This window comes from Elgaria multicarinata, chromosome 5 (assembly GCF_023053635.1).
Source record: "Elgaria multicarinata webbii isolate HBS135686 ecotype San Diego chromosome 5, rElgMul1.1.pri, whole genome shotgun sequence".
Taxonomy (NCBI): domain Eukaryota; kingdom Metazoa; phylum Chordata; class Lepidosauria; order Squamata; family Anguidae; genus Elgaria; species Elgaria multicarinata.
In genome coordinates this window covers 26,557,939-26,578,546 of record NC_086175.1, presented here as the reverse complement: position 1 = coordinate 26,578,546, position 20,608 = coordinate 26,557,939, and positions in this window count along the sequence as shown.

The following is a 20,608-nucleotide window of genomic DNA, read 5'->3' as shown; positions in this document are numbered from 1 at the left end:
AGCCCCCACCCGCGATGTCTTATTCCCCCCAAAGTCTCCCAGCCCTATTCTCCTTCTCCTACCTTCCCCCCACACTGAATGTCTGATTCCCCCCATTGTCCCCCAGCCCCATTCTCCTTCTCCCACCTGCCCCCCACCCACGATGTCTGATTCCCCCAATGTCGCCCAGACCCATTCTCCTTCTCCTACCCGACCCTAACCCGCAATGTCAGATTCCCCCCAATGACCCACAGCCCCATTCTCCTCCCACCCTCCCCCCGCCTGTGATGTCTGCTTCCCCCCAATGTCCCCCTGAACTCGTTCCCTACTCCCACCCACCCCCACCCGCAATGTCTGATTTCCCCCAATGTCCCCCAGCCCCATTCTCCTTCTCCCACCCGCCCTCACACGCGATGTCTGATTCCCCCCAATGTCTCCAGCCCCATTCTCCTTCTCCCACCTGCCCCCAACAGCTATGTCTGAATCCCCAATGTCCCCCAGCCCCATTATCCTTCTCCCACCCGCCCCCACCCGCGATGTCTGATTCCCCCCAATGTCCCCCAGCCCCGTTCTCCTTCTCCCACCCGCCCTCACCCACGATGTCTGATTCCCCCCAATGTCCCCAAGCCCCGTTCTCCTTCTCCCACCCGCCCCCACCCGCGATGTCTGCTTTCCCCCAATGTCCCCAGCCCCATTCTCCTTCTCCTACCCGCCCCTCACCCGTGATGTCTGATTCCCCCAATGTCCCCAGCCCCGTTCTCCTTCTCCTACCTGCCCCCCACCCGCAATGTTTGATTCCCCCCAATATCTCCCAGCTCCATTCCCCTTCTCCCACCTGCCCCCACCCGCAATGTCTGATTCCCCCCAATGTCCCCCAGCCCCATTCTCCTTCTCCCACCTGCTCCCACCCGCGATGCCTGGTTCCCCCCAATGTCCCCCGACCCCGTTCTCATCCCACCCGCCCTGACCCGTGATGTCTGATTCCCCCAATGGCCCACCAACCCTGTTCTCCTTCTCCCACCTGCCCCCACCCGCGATGTCTGATTCCCCGAATGTCCCCCAGACCCGTTCTCCTCCTACCCGACCCCAACCCGCGATGTCTGATTCTCCCCAATGACCCCCAGACCCATTCTCCTTCTCCTACCCGACCCCAACCCTCAATGTCTGATTCCCCCCAATGTCCCTCAGCCCCATTCTCCTCCCATCAGCCCCCACCCGCGATGTCTGATTCCCCCCAAAGTCTCCCAGCTCTATTCTCCTCCTCCTACCTTCCCCCCACACGGAATGTCTGATTCCCCCCATTGTCCCCCAGCCCCATTCTCCTTCTCCCACCTGCCCCCCACCCACGATGTCTGATTCCCCCCAATGTCCACCAGACTCTTTCTCCTTCTCCTACCCACCCCCCACCTACGATGTCTGATTCCCCCAATGTCGCCCAGACCCATTCTCCTTCTCCTACCCGACCCTAACCCGCAATGTCAGATTCCCCCCAATGACCCACAGCCCCATTCTCCTCCCACCCTCCCCCCACCTGTGATGTCTGCTTCCCCCTAATGTCCCCCTGACCCCGTTCCCTACTCCCACCCACACCCGCGATGTCTGATTCCCCCCAAAGTCCCCTGAACTCGTTCCCTACTCCCACCCCACCCCCACCCGCAATGTCTGATTTCCCCCAATGTCCCCCAGCCCCATTATCCTTCTCCCACCCGCCCCCCACCCGCAATGTCTGATTCCCCCCCAATGTTCCCCTGACCCCGTTCCCTACTCTCATCCACCCCCACCCACGATGTCTGATTCCCCCCAATGTCCCCAGCCCCATTCTCCTTCTCCTACCCGCCCCCACCTGCGATGTCTGATTCCCCCAATGTCCCCCAGCCCCGTTCGCCTTCTCCTACCTGCCCAACACCCGCAATGTCTGATTCCCCCCAATGTCCCCCAGCCCCATTCTCCTTCTCCCACCTGCTCCCACCCGCGATGCCTGGTTCCCCCCAATGTCCCCCGACCCCGTTCTCATCCCACCCGCCCTGACCCGCGATGTCTGATTCCCCCAATGGCCCACCAACCCTGTTCTCCTTCTCCCACCCGCCCCCACCTGCAATGTCTGATTCCCCCCAATGTCCCCCAGACCCGTTCTCCTTCTCCTACGCGACCCCAACCCGCGATGTCTGATTCTCCCCAATGACCCCCAGCCCCTTTCTCCTTCTCCCACCCTCCCGTCACCTGTGATGTCTGGTTCCCCCCAATGTCACCCAGCCCATTCTCCTACCCGCCCCCACCCACGATGTCCGATTCCCCCCAATGGCCCACCAACCCTGTTCTCCTTTTCCAACCCGCCCCCAACTGCAATGTCTGATTCCCCCAATGTCCCCCAGCCCCGTTCTCCTTCTCCAACCTGACCCCAACCCGCGATGTCTGATTCCCGCCAATGACCCCGACCCCGTTCTCCTTCTCCCACCCACCCCCACCCGCAATGTCTGATTCCCCCCAATGTCCCCAGCCCCATTCTCCTTCTCCTACCCGCCCCCCACCTGCGATGTCTGATTCCCCCAATATCCCACAGCCCTATTCTCCTTCTCCCACCTGCCCCCACCTGCGATGTCTGATTCCCCCAATGTCCCCCAGCCCCATTCTCCTTCTCCTACCTGCCCCCCACCTGCAATGTTTGATTCCCCCCAATATCTCCCAGCCCCATTCCCCTTCTCCCACCCACCCCCACCCGCGATGTCTGATTCCCCCAATGTCCCCCAGCCCCGTTCTCCTTCTCCCACCCGCCCTCACCCACGATGTCTGATTCCCCCCAATGTCCCCCAGCCCCATTCTCCTTCTCCCACCCGCCCCCACCCGCGATGTCTGATTTCCCCCAATGTCCCCAGCCCCGTTCTCCTTCTCCTACCTGCCCCCCACCCGCAATGTTTGATTCCCCCCAATATCTCCCAGCTCCATTCCCCTTCTCCCACCAGCCCCCACCCGCGATGTCTGATTCCCCCAATGTCCCCCAGCCCCGTTCTCCTTCTCCTACCTGCCCAACACCCGCAATGTCTGATTCCCCCCAATGTCCCCCAGCCCCATTCTCCTTCTCCCACCTGCTCCCACCCGCGATGCCTGGTTCCCCCCAATGTCCCTCAGCCCCATTCTCCTTCTCCCATCAGCCCCCATCCGCGATGTCTGATTCCCCCCAAAGTCTCCCAGCCCTATTCTCCTTCTCCTACCTTCCCCCCACACGGAAGGTCTGATTCCCCCCATTGTCCCCCAGCCCCATTCTCCTTCTCCCACCCTCCCATCACCAGTGATGTCTGATTCCCCCCAATGTCACCCAGCCCATTCTCCTTCTACCCGCCCCCACCCATGATGTCCGATTCCCCCCAATGTCCCCCAGCTCCATTCTCCTTCTCCCAAACGCCCCCACCCACGATGTCTGATTCCCCCCGAATGTCCACCTGACCCCATTCTTCTTCTCCTACCCGACCCTAACCCGTGATGTCTGATTCCCCCAATGACCCCCAGCCCCATTCTCCTTCTCCCACCCACCCCCACCCGTGATATGTGATTCCCTCCAATGTTCCCCAGCCCCGTTCTCCTTCTCCCATCTGCCCCCACCTGCAATGTCTGATTCCCCCAATGTCCCCAAGCCCCGTTCTCCTTCTCCTACCTGACCCCAACCCGCGATGTCTGATTCCCGCAAATGACCCCCAGCCCCATTGTCCTTCTCCCACCCGCCCCCCACCTGTGATGTCTGATTCCCCCAATGACCCCCAGCCCTGTTCTCCTTCTCCCAACCGCCCCCCACCCGCTATGTCTGATTCCCCCCCAATGTTCCCCTGACCCCGTTCTCCTTCTCCTACCTGCCCCCCACCCACGATGTCTGATTCCCCCCAATGTCCCCAGCCCCATTCTCCTTCTCCTACCCGCCCCCACCTGCGATGTCTGATTCCCCCAATGTCCCCCAGCCCCGTTCTCCTTCTCCTACCTGCCCAACACCCGCAATGTCTGATTCCCCCCAATGTCCCCCAGCCCCGTTCTCCTTCTCCCAACCGCCCCCACCCGCGATGCCTGGTTCCCCCCAATGTCCCCCGACCCCGTTCTCATACCACCCGCCCTGACCCGTGATGTCTGATTCCCCCAATGGCCCACCAACCCTGTTCTCCTTCTCCCACCCGCCCCCACCTGCAATGTCTGATTCCCCCCAATGTCCCCCAGACCCGTTCTCCTTCTCCTACCCGACCCAAACCCACGATGTCTGATTCCCCCCAATGTCCCCAGCCCCATTCTCCTTCTCCCACCCGCCCCCACCCGCGATGTCTGATTTCCCCCAATGTCCCCAGCCCCGTTCTCCTTCTCCTACCTGCCCCCCACCTGCAATGTTTGATTCCCCCCAATATCTCCCAGCTCCATTCCCCTTCTCCCACCTGCCCCCACCCGCGATGTCTGATTCCCCCAATGTCCCCCAGCCCCGTTCTCCTTCTCCTACCTGCCCAACACCCGCAATGTCTGATTCCCCCCAATGTCCCCCAGCCCCATTCTCCTTCTCCCACCTGCTCCCACCCGCGATGCCTGGTTCCCCCCAATGTCCCTCAGCCCCATTCTCCTTCTCCCATCAGCCCCCATCCGCGATGTCTGATTCCCCCCAAAGTCTCCCAGCCCTATTCTCCTTCTCCTACCTTCCCCCCACACGGAAGGTCTGATTCCCCCCATTGTCCCCCAGCCCCATTCTCCTTCTCCCACCCTCCCATCACCAGTGATGTCTGATTCCCCCCAATGTCACCCAGCCCATTCTCCTTCTACCCGCCCCCACCCATGATGTCCGATTCCCCCCAATGTCCCCCAGCTCCATTCTCCTTTTCCCAAACGCCCCCACCCACGATGTCTGATTCCCCCCGAATGTCCACCTGACCCCATTCTTCTTCTCCTACCCGACCCTAACCCGTGATGTCTGATTCCCCCAATGACCCCCAGCCCCATTCTCCTTCTCCCACCCACCCCCACCCGTGATATGTGATTCCCTCCAATGTTCCCCAGCCCCGTTCTCCTTCTCCCATCTGCCCCCACCTGCAATGTCTGATTCCCCCAATGTCCCCAAGCCCCGTTCTCCTTCTCCTACCTGACCCCAACCCGCGATGTCTGATTCCCGCAAATGACCCCCAGCCCCATTGTCCTTCTCCCACCCGCCCCCCACCTGTGATGTCTGATTCCCCCAATGACCCCCAGCCCTGTTCTCCTTCTCCCAACCGCCCCCCACCCGCTATGTCTGATTCCCCCCAATGTTCCCCTGACCCCGTTCTCCTTCTCCTACCTGCCCCCCACCCACGATGTCTGATTCCCCCCAATGTCCCCAGCCCCATTCTCCTTCTCCTACCCGCCCCCACCTGCGATGTCTGATTCCCCCAATGTCCCCCAGCCCCGTTCTCCTTCTCCTACCTGCCCAACACCCGCAATGTCTGATTCCCCCCAATGTCCCCCAGCCCCGTTCTCCTTCTCCCAACCGCCCCCACCCGCGATGCCTGGTTCCCCCCAATGTCCCCCGACCCCGTTCTCATCCCACCCGCCCTGACCCGTGATGTCTGATTCCCCCAATGGCCCACCAACCCTGTTCTCCTTCTCCCACCCGCCCCCACCTGCAATGTCTGATTCCCCCCAATGTCCCCCAGACCCGTTCTCCTTCTCCTACCCGACCCAAACCCGCGATGTCTGATTCTCCCCAATGACCCCCAGCCCCATTCTCCTTCTCCCACCCTCCCATCACCCGTGATGTCTGATTCCCCCCAATGTCACCCAGCCCATTCTCCTTCTACCCGCCCCCACCCACGATGTCCGATTCCCCCCAATGTCCCCCAGCTCCATTTTCCTTCTCCCAAACGCCCCCACCCACGATGTCTGATTCCCCCCGAATGTCCACCCGACCCCATTCTCCTTCTCCTACCCGACCCCAACCCGCGATGTCTGATTCCCCCAATGACCCCCAGCCCCATTCTCCTTCTCCCACCCGCCCCCACCTGTGATATCAGATTCCCTCCAATGTTCCCCAGCCCCGTTCTCCTTCTCCCACCTGCCCCCACCTGCAATGTCTGATTCCCCCAATGTCCCCAAGCCCCGTTCTCCTTCTCCTACCTGACCCCAACCCGCGATGTCTGATTCCCGCAAATGACCCCCAGCCCCATTGTCCTTCTCCCACCCGCCCCCCACCTGCGATGTCTGATTCCCCCAATGACCCCCAGCCCTGTTCTCCTTCTCCCAACCGCCCCCCACCCACAATGTCTGATTCCCCCCCAATGTTCCCCTGACCCCGTTCCCTACTCTCATCCACCCCCACCCACGATGTCTGATTCCCCCCAATGTCCCCAGCCCCATTCTCCTTCTCTCACCTGCTCCCACCCGTGATGCCTGGTTCCCCCAATGTCCCCCGACCCCGTTCTCATCCCACCCGCCCTGACCCGTGATGTTTGATTCCCCCAATGGCCCACCAACCCTGTTCTCCTTCTCCCACCCGCCCGCACCTGCAATGTCTGATTCCCCCCAATGTCCCCCAGACCCGTTCTCCTTCTCCTACCCGACCCCAACCCGCGATGTCTGATTCTCCCCAATGACCCCCAGCCCCTTTCTCCTTCTCCCACCCTCCCGTCACCCGTGATGTCTGGTTCCCCCCAATGTCACCCAGCCCATTCTCCTACCCGCCCCCACCCACGATGTCCGATTCCCCCCAATGTCCCCCAGCCCCATTCTCCTTCTCCCACCCGCCCCCACCCTCGATGCCTGTTTCCCCCAGTCCCCCGACCCCATTCTCATCCCACCCGCCATGTCTGATTCCCCCAATGTCCCCCCGACCCCGTTCTCCTTTTCCCACCCGCCCCCACCTGCAATGTCTGATTCCCCCAACGTCCCCCAGCCCCGTTCTCCTTCTCCAACCTGACCCCAACCCGCGATGTCTGATTCCCGCCAATGACCCCGACCCCGTTCTCCTTCTCCCACCCACCCCCACCCGCAATGTCTGATTCCCCCCAATGTCCCCAGCCCCATTCTCCTTCTCCTACCTGCACCCCAACTGCGATGTCTGATTCCCCCAATATCCCACAGCCCTATTCTCCTTCTCCTACCTGCCCCCCACCCACGATGTCTGATTCCCCCCAATGTCCCCAGCCCCATTCTCCTTCTCCTACCCGCCCCCACCTGCGATGTCTGATTCCCCCAATGTCCCCCAGCCCCGTTCTCCTTCTCCTACCTGCCCAACACCCGCAATGTCTGATTCCCCCCAATGTCCCCCAGCCCCGTTCTCCTTCTCCCAACCGCCCCCACCCGCGATGCCTGGTTCCCCCCAATGTCCCCCGACCCCGTTCTCATCCCACCCGCCCTGACCCGTGATGTCTGATTCCCCCAATGGCCCACCAACCCTGTTCTCCTTCTCCCACCCGCCCCCACCTGCAATGTCTGATTCCCCCCAATGTCCCCCAGACCCGTTCTCCTTCTCCTACCCGACCCAAACCCACGATGTCTGATTCCCCCCAATGTCCCCAGCCCCATTCTCCTTCTCCCACCCGCCCCCACCCGCGATGTCTGATTTCCCCCAATGTCCCCAGCCCCGTTCTCCTTCTCCTACCTGCCCCCCACCTGCAATGTTTGATTCCCCCCAATATCTCCCAGCTCCATTCCCCTTCTCCCACCTGCCCCCACCCGCGATGTCTGATTCCCCCAATGTCCCCCAGCCCCGTTCTCCTTCTCCTACCTGCCCAACACCCGCAATGTCTGATTCCCCCCAATGTCCCCCAGCCCCATTCTCCTTCTCCCACCTGCTCCCACCCGCGATGCCTGGTTCCCCCCAATGTCCCTCAGCCCCATTCTCCTTCTCCCATCAGCCCCCATCCGCGATGTCTGATTCCCCCCAAAGTCTCCCAGCACTATTCTCCTTCTCCTACCTTCCCCCCACACGGAAGGTCTGATTCCCCCCATTGTCCCCCAGCCCCATTCTCCTTCTCCCACCCTCCCATCACCAGTGATGTCTGATTCCCCCCAATGTCACCCAGCCCATTCTCCTTCTACCCGCCCCCACCCATGATGTCCGATTCCCCCCAATGTCCCCCAGCTCCATTCTCCTTCTCCCAAACGCCCCCACCCACGATGTCTGATTCCCCCCGAATGTCCACCTGACCCCATTCTTCTTCTCCTACCCGACCCTAACCCGTGATGTCTGATTCCCCCAATGACCCCCAGCCCCATTCTCCTTCTCCCACCCACCCCCACCCGTGATATGTGATTCCCTCCAATGTTCCCCAGCCCCGTTCTCCTTCTCCCATCTGCCCCCACCTGCAATGTCTGATTCCCCCAATGTCCCCAAGCCCCGTTCTCCTTCTCCTACCTGACCCCAACCCGCGATGTCTGATTCCCGCAAATGACCCCCAGCCCCATTGTCCTTCTCCCACCCGCCCCCCACCTGTGATGTCTGATTCCCCCAATGACCCCCAGCCCTGTTCTCCTTCTCCCAACCGCCCCCCACCCGCTATGTCTGATTCCCCCCCAATGTTCCCCTGACCCCGTTCTCCTTCTCCTACCTGCCCCCCACCCACGATGTCTGATTCCCCCCAATGTCCCCAGCCCCATTCTCCTTCTCCTACCCGCCCCCACCTGCGATGTCTGATTCCCCCAATGTCCCCCAGCCCCGTTCTCCTTCTCCTACCTGCCCAACACCCGCAATGTCTGATTCCCCCCAATGTCCCCCAGCCCCGTTCTCCTTCTGCCAACCGCCCCCACCCGCGATGCCTGGTTCCCCCCAATGTCCCCCGACCCCGTTCTCATCCCACCCGCCCTGACCCGTGATGTCTGATTCCCCCAATGGCCCACCAACCCTGTTCTCCTTCTCCCACCCGCCCCCACCTGCAATGTCTGATTCCCCCCAAAGTCCCCCAGACCCGTTCTCCTTCTCCTACCCGACCCAAACCCGCGATGTCTGATTCTCCCCAATGACCCCCAGCCCTATTCTCCTTCTCCCACCCTCCCATCACCCGTGATGTCTGATTCCCCCCAATGTCACCCAGCCCATTCTCCTTCTACCCGCCCCCACCCACGATGTCCGATTCCCCCCAATGTCCCCCAGCTCCATTTTCCTTCTCCCAAACGCCCCCACCCACGATGTCTGATTCCCCCCGAATGTCCACCCGACCCCATTCTCCTTCTCCTACCCGACCCCAACCCGCGATGTCTGATTCCCCCAATGACCCCCAGCCCCATTCTCCTTCTCCCACCCGCCCCCACCTGTGATATCAGATTCCCTCCAATGTTCCCCAGCCCCGTTCTCCTTCTCCCACCTGCCCCCACCTGCAATGTCTGATTCCCCCAATGTCCCCAAGCCCCGTTCTCCTTCTCCTACCTGACCCCAACCCGCGATGTCTGATTCCCGCAAATGACCCCCAGCCCCATTGTCCTTCTCCCACCCGCCCCCCACCTGCGATGTCTGATTCCCCCAATGACCCCCAGCCCTGTTCTCCTTCTCCCAACCGCCCCCCACCCGCAATGTCTGATTCCCCCCCAATGTTCCCCTGACCCCGTTCCCTACTCTCATCCACCCCCACCCACGATGTCTGATTCCCCCCAATGTCCCCAGCCCCATTCTCCTTCTCTCACCTGCTCCCACCCGTGATGCCTGGTTCCCCCAATGTCCCCCGACCCCGTTCTCATCCCACCCGCCCCGACCCGTGATGTTTGATTCCCCCAATGGCCCACCAACCCTGTTCTCCTTCTCCCACCCGCCCGCACCTGCAATGTCTGATTCCCCCCAATGTCCCCCAGACCCGTTCTCCTTCTCCTACCCGACCCCAACCCGCGATGTCTGATTCTCCCCAATGACCCCCAGCCCCTTTCTCCTTCTCCCACCCTCCCGTCACCCGTGATGTCTGGTTCCCCCCAATGTCACCCAGCCCATTCTCCTACCCGCCCCCACCCACGATGTCCGATTCCCCCCAATGTCCCCCAGCCCCATTCTCCTTCTCCCACCCGCCCCCACCCTCGATGCCTGTTTCCCCCAGTCCCCCGACCCCATTCTCATCCCACCCGCCATGTCTGATTCCCCCAATGTCCCCCCGACCCCGTTCTCCTTTTCCCACCCGCCCCCACCTGCAATGTCTGATTCCCCCAACGTCCCCCAGCCCCGTTCTCCTTCTCCAACCTGACCCCAACCCGCGATGTCTGATTCCCGCCAATGACCCCGACCCCGTTCTCCTTCTCCCACCCACCCCCACCCGCAATGTCTGATTCCCCCCAATGTCCCCAGCCCCATTCTCCTTCTCCTACCTGCACCCCAACTGCGATGTCTGATTCCCCCAATATCCCACAGCCCTATTCTCCTTCTCCCACCCGCCCCCACCTGCGATGTCTGATTCCCCCAATGTCCCCCAGCCCCATTCTCCTTCTCCTACCTGCCCCCCACCTGCAATGTTTGATTCCCCCCAATATCTCCCAGCCCCATTCCCCTTCTCCCACCCACCCCCACCCGCGATGTCTGATTCCCCCAATGTCCCACAGCCCCGTTCTCCTTCTCCCACCCGCCCTCACCCACGATGTCTGATTCCCCCCAATGTCCCCCAGCCCCATTCTCCTTCTCCCACCCGCCCCCACCCGCGATGTCTGATTTCCCCCAATGTCCCCAGCCCCATTCTCCTTCTCCTACCCGCCCCTCACCCGTGATGTCTGATTCCCCCAATGTCCCCCAGCCCCGTTCTCCTTCTCCTACCTGCCCCCCACCCGCAATGTTTGATTCCCCCCAATATCTCCCAGCTCCATTCCCCTTCTCCCACCTGCACCCACCCGCGATGTCTGATTCCCCCAATGTCCCCCAGCCCCGTTCTCCTTCTCCTACCTGCCCAACACCCGCAATGTCTGATTCCCCCCAATGTCCCCCAGCCCCATTCTCCTTCTCCCACCTGCTCCCACCCGCGATGCCTGGTTCCCCCCAATGTCCCTCAGCCCCATTCTCCTTCTCCCATCAGCCCCCATCCGCGATGTCTGATTCCCCCCAAAGTCTCCCAGCCCTATTCTCCTTCTCCTACCTTCCCCCCACACGGAAGGTCTGATTCCCCCCATTGTCCCCCAGCCCCATTCTCCTTCTCCCACCTGCCCCCCACCTACAATGTCTGATTCCCCCAATGTCGCCCAGACCCATTCTCCTTCTCCTACCCGACCCTAACCCGCAATGTCAGATTCCCCCCAATGACCCACAGCCCCATTCTCCTCCCACCCTCCCCCCACCTGTGATGTCTGCTTCCCCCCAATGTCCCCCTGACCCTGTCCCCTACTCCCACCCACCCACCCACACCCGCGATGTCTGATTCCCCCCAAAGTCAACCTGAACTCGTTCCCTACTCCCACCCACCCCCACCCGCAATGTCTGATTTCCCCCAATGTCCCCCAGCCCCATTCTCCTTCTCCCACCCGCCCTCACCCGTGATGTCTGATTCCCCCCAATGTCCCCCAGCCCCATTCTCCTTCTCCCACCCACCCCCAACAGCAATGTCTGATTCCCCCAATGTCCCCCAGCCCCATTATCCTTCTCCCACCCGCCCCCACCCGCGATGTCTGATTCCCCCCAATGTCCCCCAGCCCCATTATCCTTCTCCCACCCGCCCTCACCCGTGATGTCTGATTCCCCCAATGTCCCCCAGCCCCATTATCCTTCTCCCACCCGCCCTCACCCGTGATGTCTTATTCCCCCCAATGTCCCCCTGACCCTGTTCCCTACTCCCACCCACCCCACCCACAATGTCTGATTCCCCCCAATGTCCCCCAGCCCCATTCTCCTTCTCCTACCTGCCCCCAACCGCAATGTCTGATTCCCCCAATGTCTCCCAGCCCCATTCCCCTTCTCCCACCCGCCCCCACCCGCGATGTCTGATTCCCCCAATGTCCCCCAGCCCCGTTCTCCTTCTCCTACCTGCCCCCCACCTGAAATGTTTGATTCCCCGCAATATCTCCCAGCCCCATTTCCCTTCTCCCACCCGCCCCCACCTGCGATGTCTGATTCCCCCAATGTCCCCCAGCCCCGTTCTCCTTCTCCTACCTGCCCAACACCCGCAATGTCTGATTCCCCCCAATGTCCCCCAGCCCCATTCTCCTTCTCCCACCTGCTCCCACCCGCGATGCCTGGTTCCCCCCAATGTCCCCCGACCCCGTTCTCATCCCACCCTCCCTGACCCGTGATGTCTGATTCCCCCAATGTCCCCCCGAACCCGTTCTCCTTTTCCCACCCGCCCCCACCTGCAATGTCTGATTCCCCCAATGACCCCCGACCCCGTTCTCCTTCTCCCACCCACCCCCACCCGCAATGTCTGATTCCCCCCAATGTCCCCAGCCCCATTCTCCTTCTCCTACCCGCCCCCCACCTGCGATGTCTGATTCCCCCAATGTCCCACAGCCCTATTCTCCTTCTCCCACTCGCCCCCACCTGCGATGTCTGATTGCCCCAATGTCCCCCAGCCCCATTCTCCTTCTCCTACCTGCCCCCCACCCACAATGTTTGATTCCCCCCAATATCTCCCATCCCCATTCCCCTTCTCCCACCCGCCCCCACCCGCGATGTCTGATTCCCCCCAATGTCCCCCATCCCCATTCCCCTTCTCCCACCCGCCCCCACCCGCGATGTCTGATTCCCCCCAATGTCCCCCAGCCCCGTTCTCCTTCTCCCACCCGCCCCCTACCTGCAATGTCTGATTCCCCCCAATGTCCCCCAGCCCCGTTCTCCTTCTCCCACGTGTGCCGCACCCGCAATGTCTGATTCCCCCCAATGTCCCCCAGCCCCATTCTCCTTCTCCCACCTGCACCCACCCGCGATGCCTGGTTCCCCCCAATGTCCCCGACCCCGTTCTTATTCCACCCGCCCCCACCTGCGATGTCTGATTCCCCCAATGCCCCCCGACCCTCTTCTCCATCTCCCACCCACCCCCACCTGCAATGTCTGATTCCCCCCAATGTCCCCTAGCTCCATTCTCCTTCTACCCACCCCCACCCACGATATCCGATTCCCCCCAATGTCCCTCAGCTCCATTCTCCTTCTCCCAAACGCCCCCACCCACGATGTCTGATTCCCCCCGAATGTCCACCCGACCCCATTCTCCTTCTCCTACCCGACCCCAACCCGCGATGTCTGATTCCCCCAATGACCCCCAGCCCCATTCTCCTTCTCCCACCCGCCCCCACCTGTGATATCAGATTCCCTCCAATGTTCCCCAGCCCCGTTCTCCTTCTCCCACCTGCCCCCACCTGCAATGTCTGATTCCCCCAATGTCCCCAAGCCCCGTTCTCCTTCTCCTACCTGACCCCAACCCGCGATGTCTGATTCCCGCAAATGACCCCCAGCCCCATTGTCCTTCTCCCACCCGCCCCCCACCTGCGATGTCTGATTCCCCCAATGACCCCCAGCCCTGTTCTCCTTCTCCCAACCGCCCCCCACCTGCGATGTTTGATTCCCCCAATGGCCCACCAACCCTGTTCTCCTTCTCCCACCCGCCCGCACCTGCAATGTCTGATTCCCCCCAATGTCCCCCAGACCCGTTCTCCTTCTCCTACCCGACCCCAACCCGCGATGTCTGATTCTCCCCAATGACCCCCAGCCCCTTTCTCCTTCTCCCACCCTCCCGTCACCCGTGATGTCTGGTTCCCCCCAATGTCACCCAGCCCATTCTCCTACCCGCCCCCACCCACGATGTCCGATTCCCCCCAATGTCCCCCAGCCCCATTCTCCTTCTCCCACCCGCCCCCACCCTCGATGCCTGTTTCCCCCAGTCCCCCGACCCCATTCTCATCCCACCCGCCATGTCTGATTCCCCCAATGTCCCCCCGACCCCGTTCTCCTTTTCCCACCCGCCCCCACCTGCAATGTCTGATTCCCCCAACGTCCCCCAGCCCCGTTCTCCTTCTCCAACCTGACCCCAACCCGCGATGTCTGATTCCCGCCAATGACCCCGACCCCGTTCTCCTTCTCCCACCCACCCCCACCCGCAATGTCTGATTCCCCCCAATGTCCCCAGCCCCATTCTCCTTCTCCTACCTGCACCCCAACTGCGATGTCTGATTCCCCCAATATCCCACAGCCCTATTCTCCTTCTCCCACCCACCCCCACCTGCGATGTCTGATTCCCCCAATGTCCCCCAGCCCCATTCTCCTTCTCCTACCTGCCCCCCACCTGCAATGTTTGATTCCCCCCAATATCTCCCAGCCCCATTCCCCTTCTCCCACCCACCCCCACCCGCGATGTCTGATTCCCCCAATGTCCCACAGCCCCGTTCTCCTTCTCCCACCCGCCCTCACCCACGATGTCTGATTCCCCCCAATGTCCCCCAGCCCCATTCTCCTTCTCCCACCCGCCCCCACCCGCGATGTCTGATTTCCCCCAATGTCCCCAGCCCCATTCTCCTTCTCCTACCCGCCCCTCACCCGTGATGTCTGATTCCCCCAATGTCCCCCAGCCCCGTTCTCCTTCTCCTACCTGCCCCCCACCCGCAATGTTTGATTCCCCCCAATATCTCCCAGCTCCATTCCCCTTCTCCCACCTGCACCCACCCGCGATGTCTGATTCCCCCAATATCCCACAGCCCCATTATCCTTCTCCCACCCGCCCCCACCCGCGATGTCTGATTCCCCCCAATGTCCCCCAGCCCCATTATCCTTCTCCCACCCGCCCTCACCCGTGATGTCTGATTCCCCCAATGTCCCCCAGCCCCATTATCCTTCTCCCACCCGCCCTCACCCGTGATGTCTTATTCCCCCCAATGTCCCCCTGACCCTGTTCCCTACTCCCACCCACCCCACCCACAATGTCTGATTCCCCCCAATGTCCCCCAGCCCCATTCTCCTTCTCCTACCTGCCCCCAACCGCAATGTCTGATTCCCCCAATGTCTCCCAGCCCCATTCCCCTTCTCCCACCCGCCCCCACCCGCGATGTCTGATTCCCCCAATGTCCCCCAGCCCCGTTCTCCTTCTCCTACCTGCCCCCCACCTGAAATGTTTGATTCCCCGCAATATCTCCCAGCCCCATTTCCCTTCTCCCACCCGCCCCCACCTGCGATGTCTGATTCCCCCAATGTCCCCCAGCCCCGTTCTCCTTCTCCTACCTGCCCAACACCCGCAATGTCTGATTCCCCCCAATGTCCCCCAGCCCCATTCTCCTTCTCCCACCTGCTCCCACCCGCGATGCCTGGTTCCCCCCAATGTCCCCCGACCCCGTTCTCATCCCACCCTCCCTGACCCGTGATGTCTGATTCCCCCAATGTCCCCCCGAACCCGTTCTCCTTTTCCCACCCGCCCCCACCTGCAATGTCTGATTCCCCCAATGACCCCCGACCCCGTTCTCCTTCTCCCACCCACCCCCACCCGCAATGTCTGATTCCCCCCAATGTCCCCAGCCCCATTCTCCTTCTCCTACCCGCCCCCCACCTGCGATGTCTGATTCCCCCAATGTCCCACAGCCCTATTCTCCTTCTCCCACTCGCCCCCACCTGCGATGTCTGATTGCCCCAATGTCCCCCAGCCCCATTCTCCTTCTCCTACCTGCCCCCCACCCACAATGTTTGATTCCCCCCAATATCTCCCATCCCCATTCCCCTTCTCCCACCCGCCCCCACCCGCGATGTCTGATTCCCCCCAATGTCCCCCATCCCCATTCCCCTTCTCCCACCCGCCCCCACCCGCGATGTCTGATTCCCCCCAATGTCCCCCAGCCCCGTTCTCCTTCTCCCACCCGCCCCCTACCTGCAATGTCTGATTCCCCCCAATGTCCCCCAGCCCCGTTCTCCTTCTCCCACGTGTGCCGCACCCGCAATGTCTGATTCCCCCCAATGTCCCCCAGCCCCATTCTCCTTCTCCCACCTGCACCCACCCGCGATGCCTGGTTCCCCCCAATGTCCCCGACCCCGTTCTTATTCCACCCGCCCCCACCTGCGATGTCTGATTCCCCCAATGCCCCCCGACCCTCTTCTCCATCTCCCACCCACCCCCACCTGCAATGTCTGATTCCCCCCAATGTCCCCTAGCTCCATTCTCCTTCTACCCACCCCCACCCACGATATCCGATTCCCCCCAATGTCCCTCAGCTCCATTCTCCTTCTCCCAAACGCCCCCACCCACGATGTCTGATTCCCCCCGAATGTCCACCCGACCCCATTCTCCTTCTCCTACCCGACCCCAACCCGCGATGTCTGATTCCCCCAATGACCCCCAGCCCCATTGTCCTTCTCCCACCCGCCCCCCACCTGCGATGTCTGATTCCCCCAATGACCCCCAGCCCTGTTCTCCTTCTCCCAACCGCCCCCCACCTGCGATGTTTGATTCCCCCAATGGCCCACCAACCCTGTTCTCCTTCTCCCACCCGCCCGCACCTGCAATGTCTGATTCCCCCCAATGTCCCCCAGACCCGTTCTCCTTCTCCTACCCGACCCCAACCCGCGATGTCTGATTCTCCCCAATGACCCCCAGCCCCTTTCTCCTTCTCCCACCCTCCCGTCACCCGTGATGTCTGGTTCCCCCCAATGTCACCCAGCCCATTCTCCTACCCGCCCCCACCCACGATGTCCGATTCCCCCCAATGTCCCCCAGCCCCATTCTCCTTCTCCCACCCGCCCCCACCCTCGATGCCTGTTTCCCCCAGTCCCCCGACCCCATTCTCATCCCACCCGCCATGTCTGATTCCCCCAATGTCCCCCCGACCCCGTTCTCCTTTTCCCACCCGCCCCCACCTGCAATGTCTGATTCCCCCAACGTCCCCCAGCCCCGTTCTCCTTCTCCAACCTGACCCCAACCCGCGATGTCTGATTCCCGCCAATGACCCCGACCCCGTTCTCCTTCTCCCACCCACCCCCACCCGCAATGTCTGATTCCCCCCAATGTCCCCAGCCCCATTCTCCTTCTCCTACCTGCACCCCAACTGCGATGTCTGATTCCCCCAATATCCCACAGCCCTATTCTCCTTCTCCCACCCGCCCCCACCTGCGATGTCTGATTCCCCCAATGTCCCCCAGCCCCATTCTCCTTCTCCTACCTGCCCCCCACCTGCAATGTTTGATTCCCCCCAATATCTCCCAGCCCCATTCCCCTTCTCCCACCCACCCCCACCCGCGATGTCTGATTCCCCCAATGTCCCACAGCCCCGTTCTCCTTCTCCCACCCGCCCTCACCCACGATGTCTGATTCCCCCCAATGTCCCCCAGCCCCATTCTCCTTCTCCCACCCGCCCCCACCCGCGATGTCTGATTTCCCCCAATGTCCCCAGCCCCATTCTCCTTCTCCTACCCGCCCCTCACCCGTGATGTCTGATTCCCCCAATGTCCCCCAGCCCCGTTCTCCTTCTCCTACCTGCCCCCCACCCGCAATGTTTGATTCCCCCCAATATCTCCCAGCTCCATTCCCCTTCTCCCACCTGCACCCACCCGCGATGTCTGATTCCCCCAATGTCCCCCAGCCCCGTTCTCCTTCTCCTACCTGCCCAACACCCGCAATGTCTGATTCCCCCCAATGTCCCCCAGCCCCATTCTCCTTCTCCCACCTGCTCCCACCCGCGATGCCTGGTTCCCCCCAATGTCCCTCAGCCCCATTCTCCTTCTCCCATCAGCCCCCATCCGCGATGTCTGATTCCCCCCAAAGTCTCCCAGCCCTATTCTCCTTCTCCTACCTTCCCCCCACACGGAAGGTCTGATTCCCCCCATTGTCCCCCAGCCCCATTCTCCTTCTCCCACCTGCCCCCCACCTACAATGTCTGATTCCCCCAATGTCGCCCAGACCCATTCTCCTTCTCCTACCCGACCCTAACCCGCAATGTCAGATTCCCCCCAATGACCCACAGCCCCATTCTCCTCCCACCCTCCCCCCACCTGTGATGTCTGCTTCCCCCCAATGTCCCCCTGACCCTGTCCCCTACTCCCACCCACCCACCCACACCCGCGATGTCTGATTCCCCCCAAAGTCAACCTGAACTCGTTCCCTACTCCCACCCACCCCCACCCGCAATGTCTGATTTCCCCCAATGTCCCCCAGCCCCATTCTCCTTCTCCCACCCGCCCTCACCCGCGATGTCTGATTCCCCCCAATGTCCCCCAGCCCCATTCTCCTTCTCCCACCCACCCCCAACAGCAATGTCTGATTCCCCCAATGTCCCCCAGCCCCATTATCCTTCTCCCACCCGCCCCCACCCGCGATGTCTGATTCCCCCCAATGTCCCCCAGCCCCATTATCCTTCTCCCACCCGCCCTCACCCGTGATGTCTGATTCCCCCAATGTCCCCCAGCCCCATTATCCTTCTCCCACCCGCCCTCACCCGTGATGTCTTATTCCCCCCAATGTCCCCCTGACCCTGTTCCCTACTCCCACCCACCCCACCCACAATGTCTGATTCCCCCCAATGTCCCCCAGCCCCATTCTCCTTCTCCTACCTGCCCCCAACCGCAATGTCTGATTCCCCCAATGTCTCCCAGCCCCATTCCCCTTCTCCCACCCGCCCCCACCCGCGATGTCTGATTCCCCCAATGTCCCCCAGCCCCGTTCTCCTTCTCCTACCTGCCCCCCACCTGAAATGTTTGATTCCCCGCAATATCTCCCAGCCCCATTTCCCTTCTCCCACCCGCCCCCACCTGCGATGTCTGATTCCCCCAATGTCCCCCAGCCCCGTTCTCCTTCTCCTACCTGCCCAACACCCGCAATGTCTGATTCCCCCCAATGTCCCCCAGCCCCATTCTCCTTCTCCCACCTGCTCCCACCCGCGATGCCTGGTTCCCCCCAATGTCCCCCGACCCCGTTCTCATCCCACCCTCCCTGACCCGTGATGTCTGATTCCCCCAATGTCCCCCCGAACCCGTTCTCCTTTTCCCACCCGCCCCCACCTGCAATGTCTGATTCCCCCAATGACCCCCGACCCCGTTCTCCTTCTCCCACCCACCCCCACCCGCAATGTCTGATTCCCCCCAATGTCCCCAGCCCCATTCTCCTTCTCCTACCCGCCCCCCACCTGCGATGTCTGATTCCCCCAATGTCCCACAGCCCTATTCTCCTTCTCCCACTCGCCCCCACCTGCGATGTCTGATTGCCCCAATGTCCCCCAGCCCCATTCTCCTTCTCCTACCTGCCCCCCACCCACAATGTTTGATTCCCCCCAATATCTCCCATCCCCATTCCCCTTCTCCCACCCGCCCCCACCCGCGATGTCTGATTCCCCCCAATGTCCCCCATCCCCATTCCCCTTCTCCCACCCGCCCCCACCCGCGATGTCTGATTCCCCCCAATGTCCCCCAGCCCCGTTCTCCTTCTCCCACCCGCCCCCTACCTGCAATGTCTGATTCCCCCCAATGTCCCCCAGCCCCGTTCTCCTTCTCCCACGTGTGCCGCACCCGCAATGTCTGATTCCCCCCAATGTCCCCCAGCCCCATTCTCCTTCTCCCACCTGCACCCACCCGCGATGCCTGGTTCCCCCCAATGTCCCCGACCCCGTTCTTATTCCACCCGCCCCCACCTGCGATGTCTGATTCCCCCAATGCCCCCCGACCCTCTTCTCCATCTCCCACCCACCCCCACCTGCAATGTCTGATTCCCCCCAATGTCCCCTAGCTCCATTCTCCTTCTACCCACCCCCACCCACGATATCCGATTCCCCCCAATGTCCCTCAGCTCCATTCTCCTTCTCCCAAACGCCCCCACCCACAATGTCTGATTCCCCCCGAATGTCCACCTGACCCCGTTCTCCTTCTCCTACCCGACCCCAACCCGCGATGTCTGATTCCCCCCAATGACCCTCAGCCCCAATATCCTTCTTCCGCCCGCCCCCACCCGCGATATCTGATTCCCCCCAATGTTCCCCAGCCCCATTCTCCTTCTCCCACCCGCCCCCACCCTCAATGCCTGTTTGCCCCCAATTTCCCCGACCCCATTCTCATCCCACTCGCGATGTCTGATTCCCCCAATGTCCCCCCGACCCTGTTCTCCTTCTCCCACCCGCCCCCACCTGCAATGTCTGATTCCCCCAATGACCCCCAGCCCTGTTCTCCTTCTCCCAACCACCCCCCACCCGCAATGTCTGATTCCCCCCAATGTTCCCCTGACCCCGTTCCCTACTCTCATCCACCCCCACCCACGATGTCTGATTCCCCCCAATGTCCCCCAGCCCCATTCTCCTCCCACCCACCCCCACCCATGACGTCTGATTCCCCCTATTGTTCCCCGGACCCCTTCTCCTTCTCCCACCCGCCCCCCACCCGCGATGTCTGATTCCCCCAATGTCCCCACCCCCATTCTCCTTCTCCCACCCACCCCACCCTCAATGTCTGATTCCCCCCAATGTCCCCCAGCCCCGTCCTCCTTCTCCCATCCGCCTCCATCTGCAATGTCTGATTCACCCCATTGTCCCCCAGCCCCATTCTCCTACTCCCACCCGCCCCCTCCCACGATGTCTGAATCCCCCAATGTCCCCCAGCCCCATTCTCCTTCTCCTACCCGCCCCCCACCAACGATGTCTGATTCCCCCCAATGTCCCCCAGCCCCATTCTTCTTCTCCTACCCGCCCCCACCCTCGATGTCTGATTCTCCCAATGTCCCCCAGCCCCATTCTCCTTCTCCCACCCGCCCCCACCTGCAATGTCTGATTCCCCCCAATGTCCCCCAGCCCCGTTCTCCTTCTC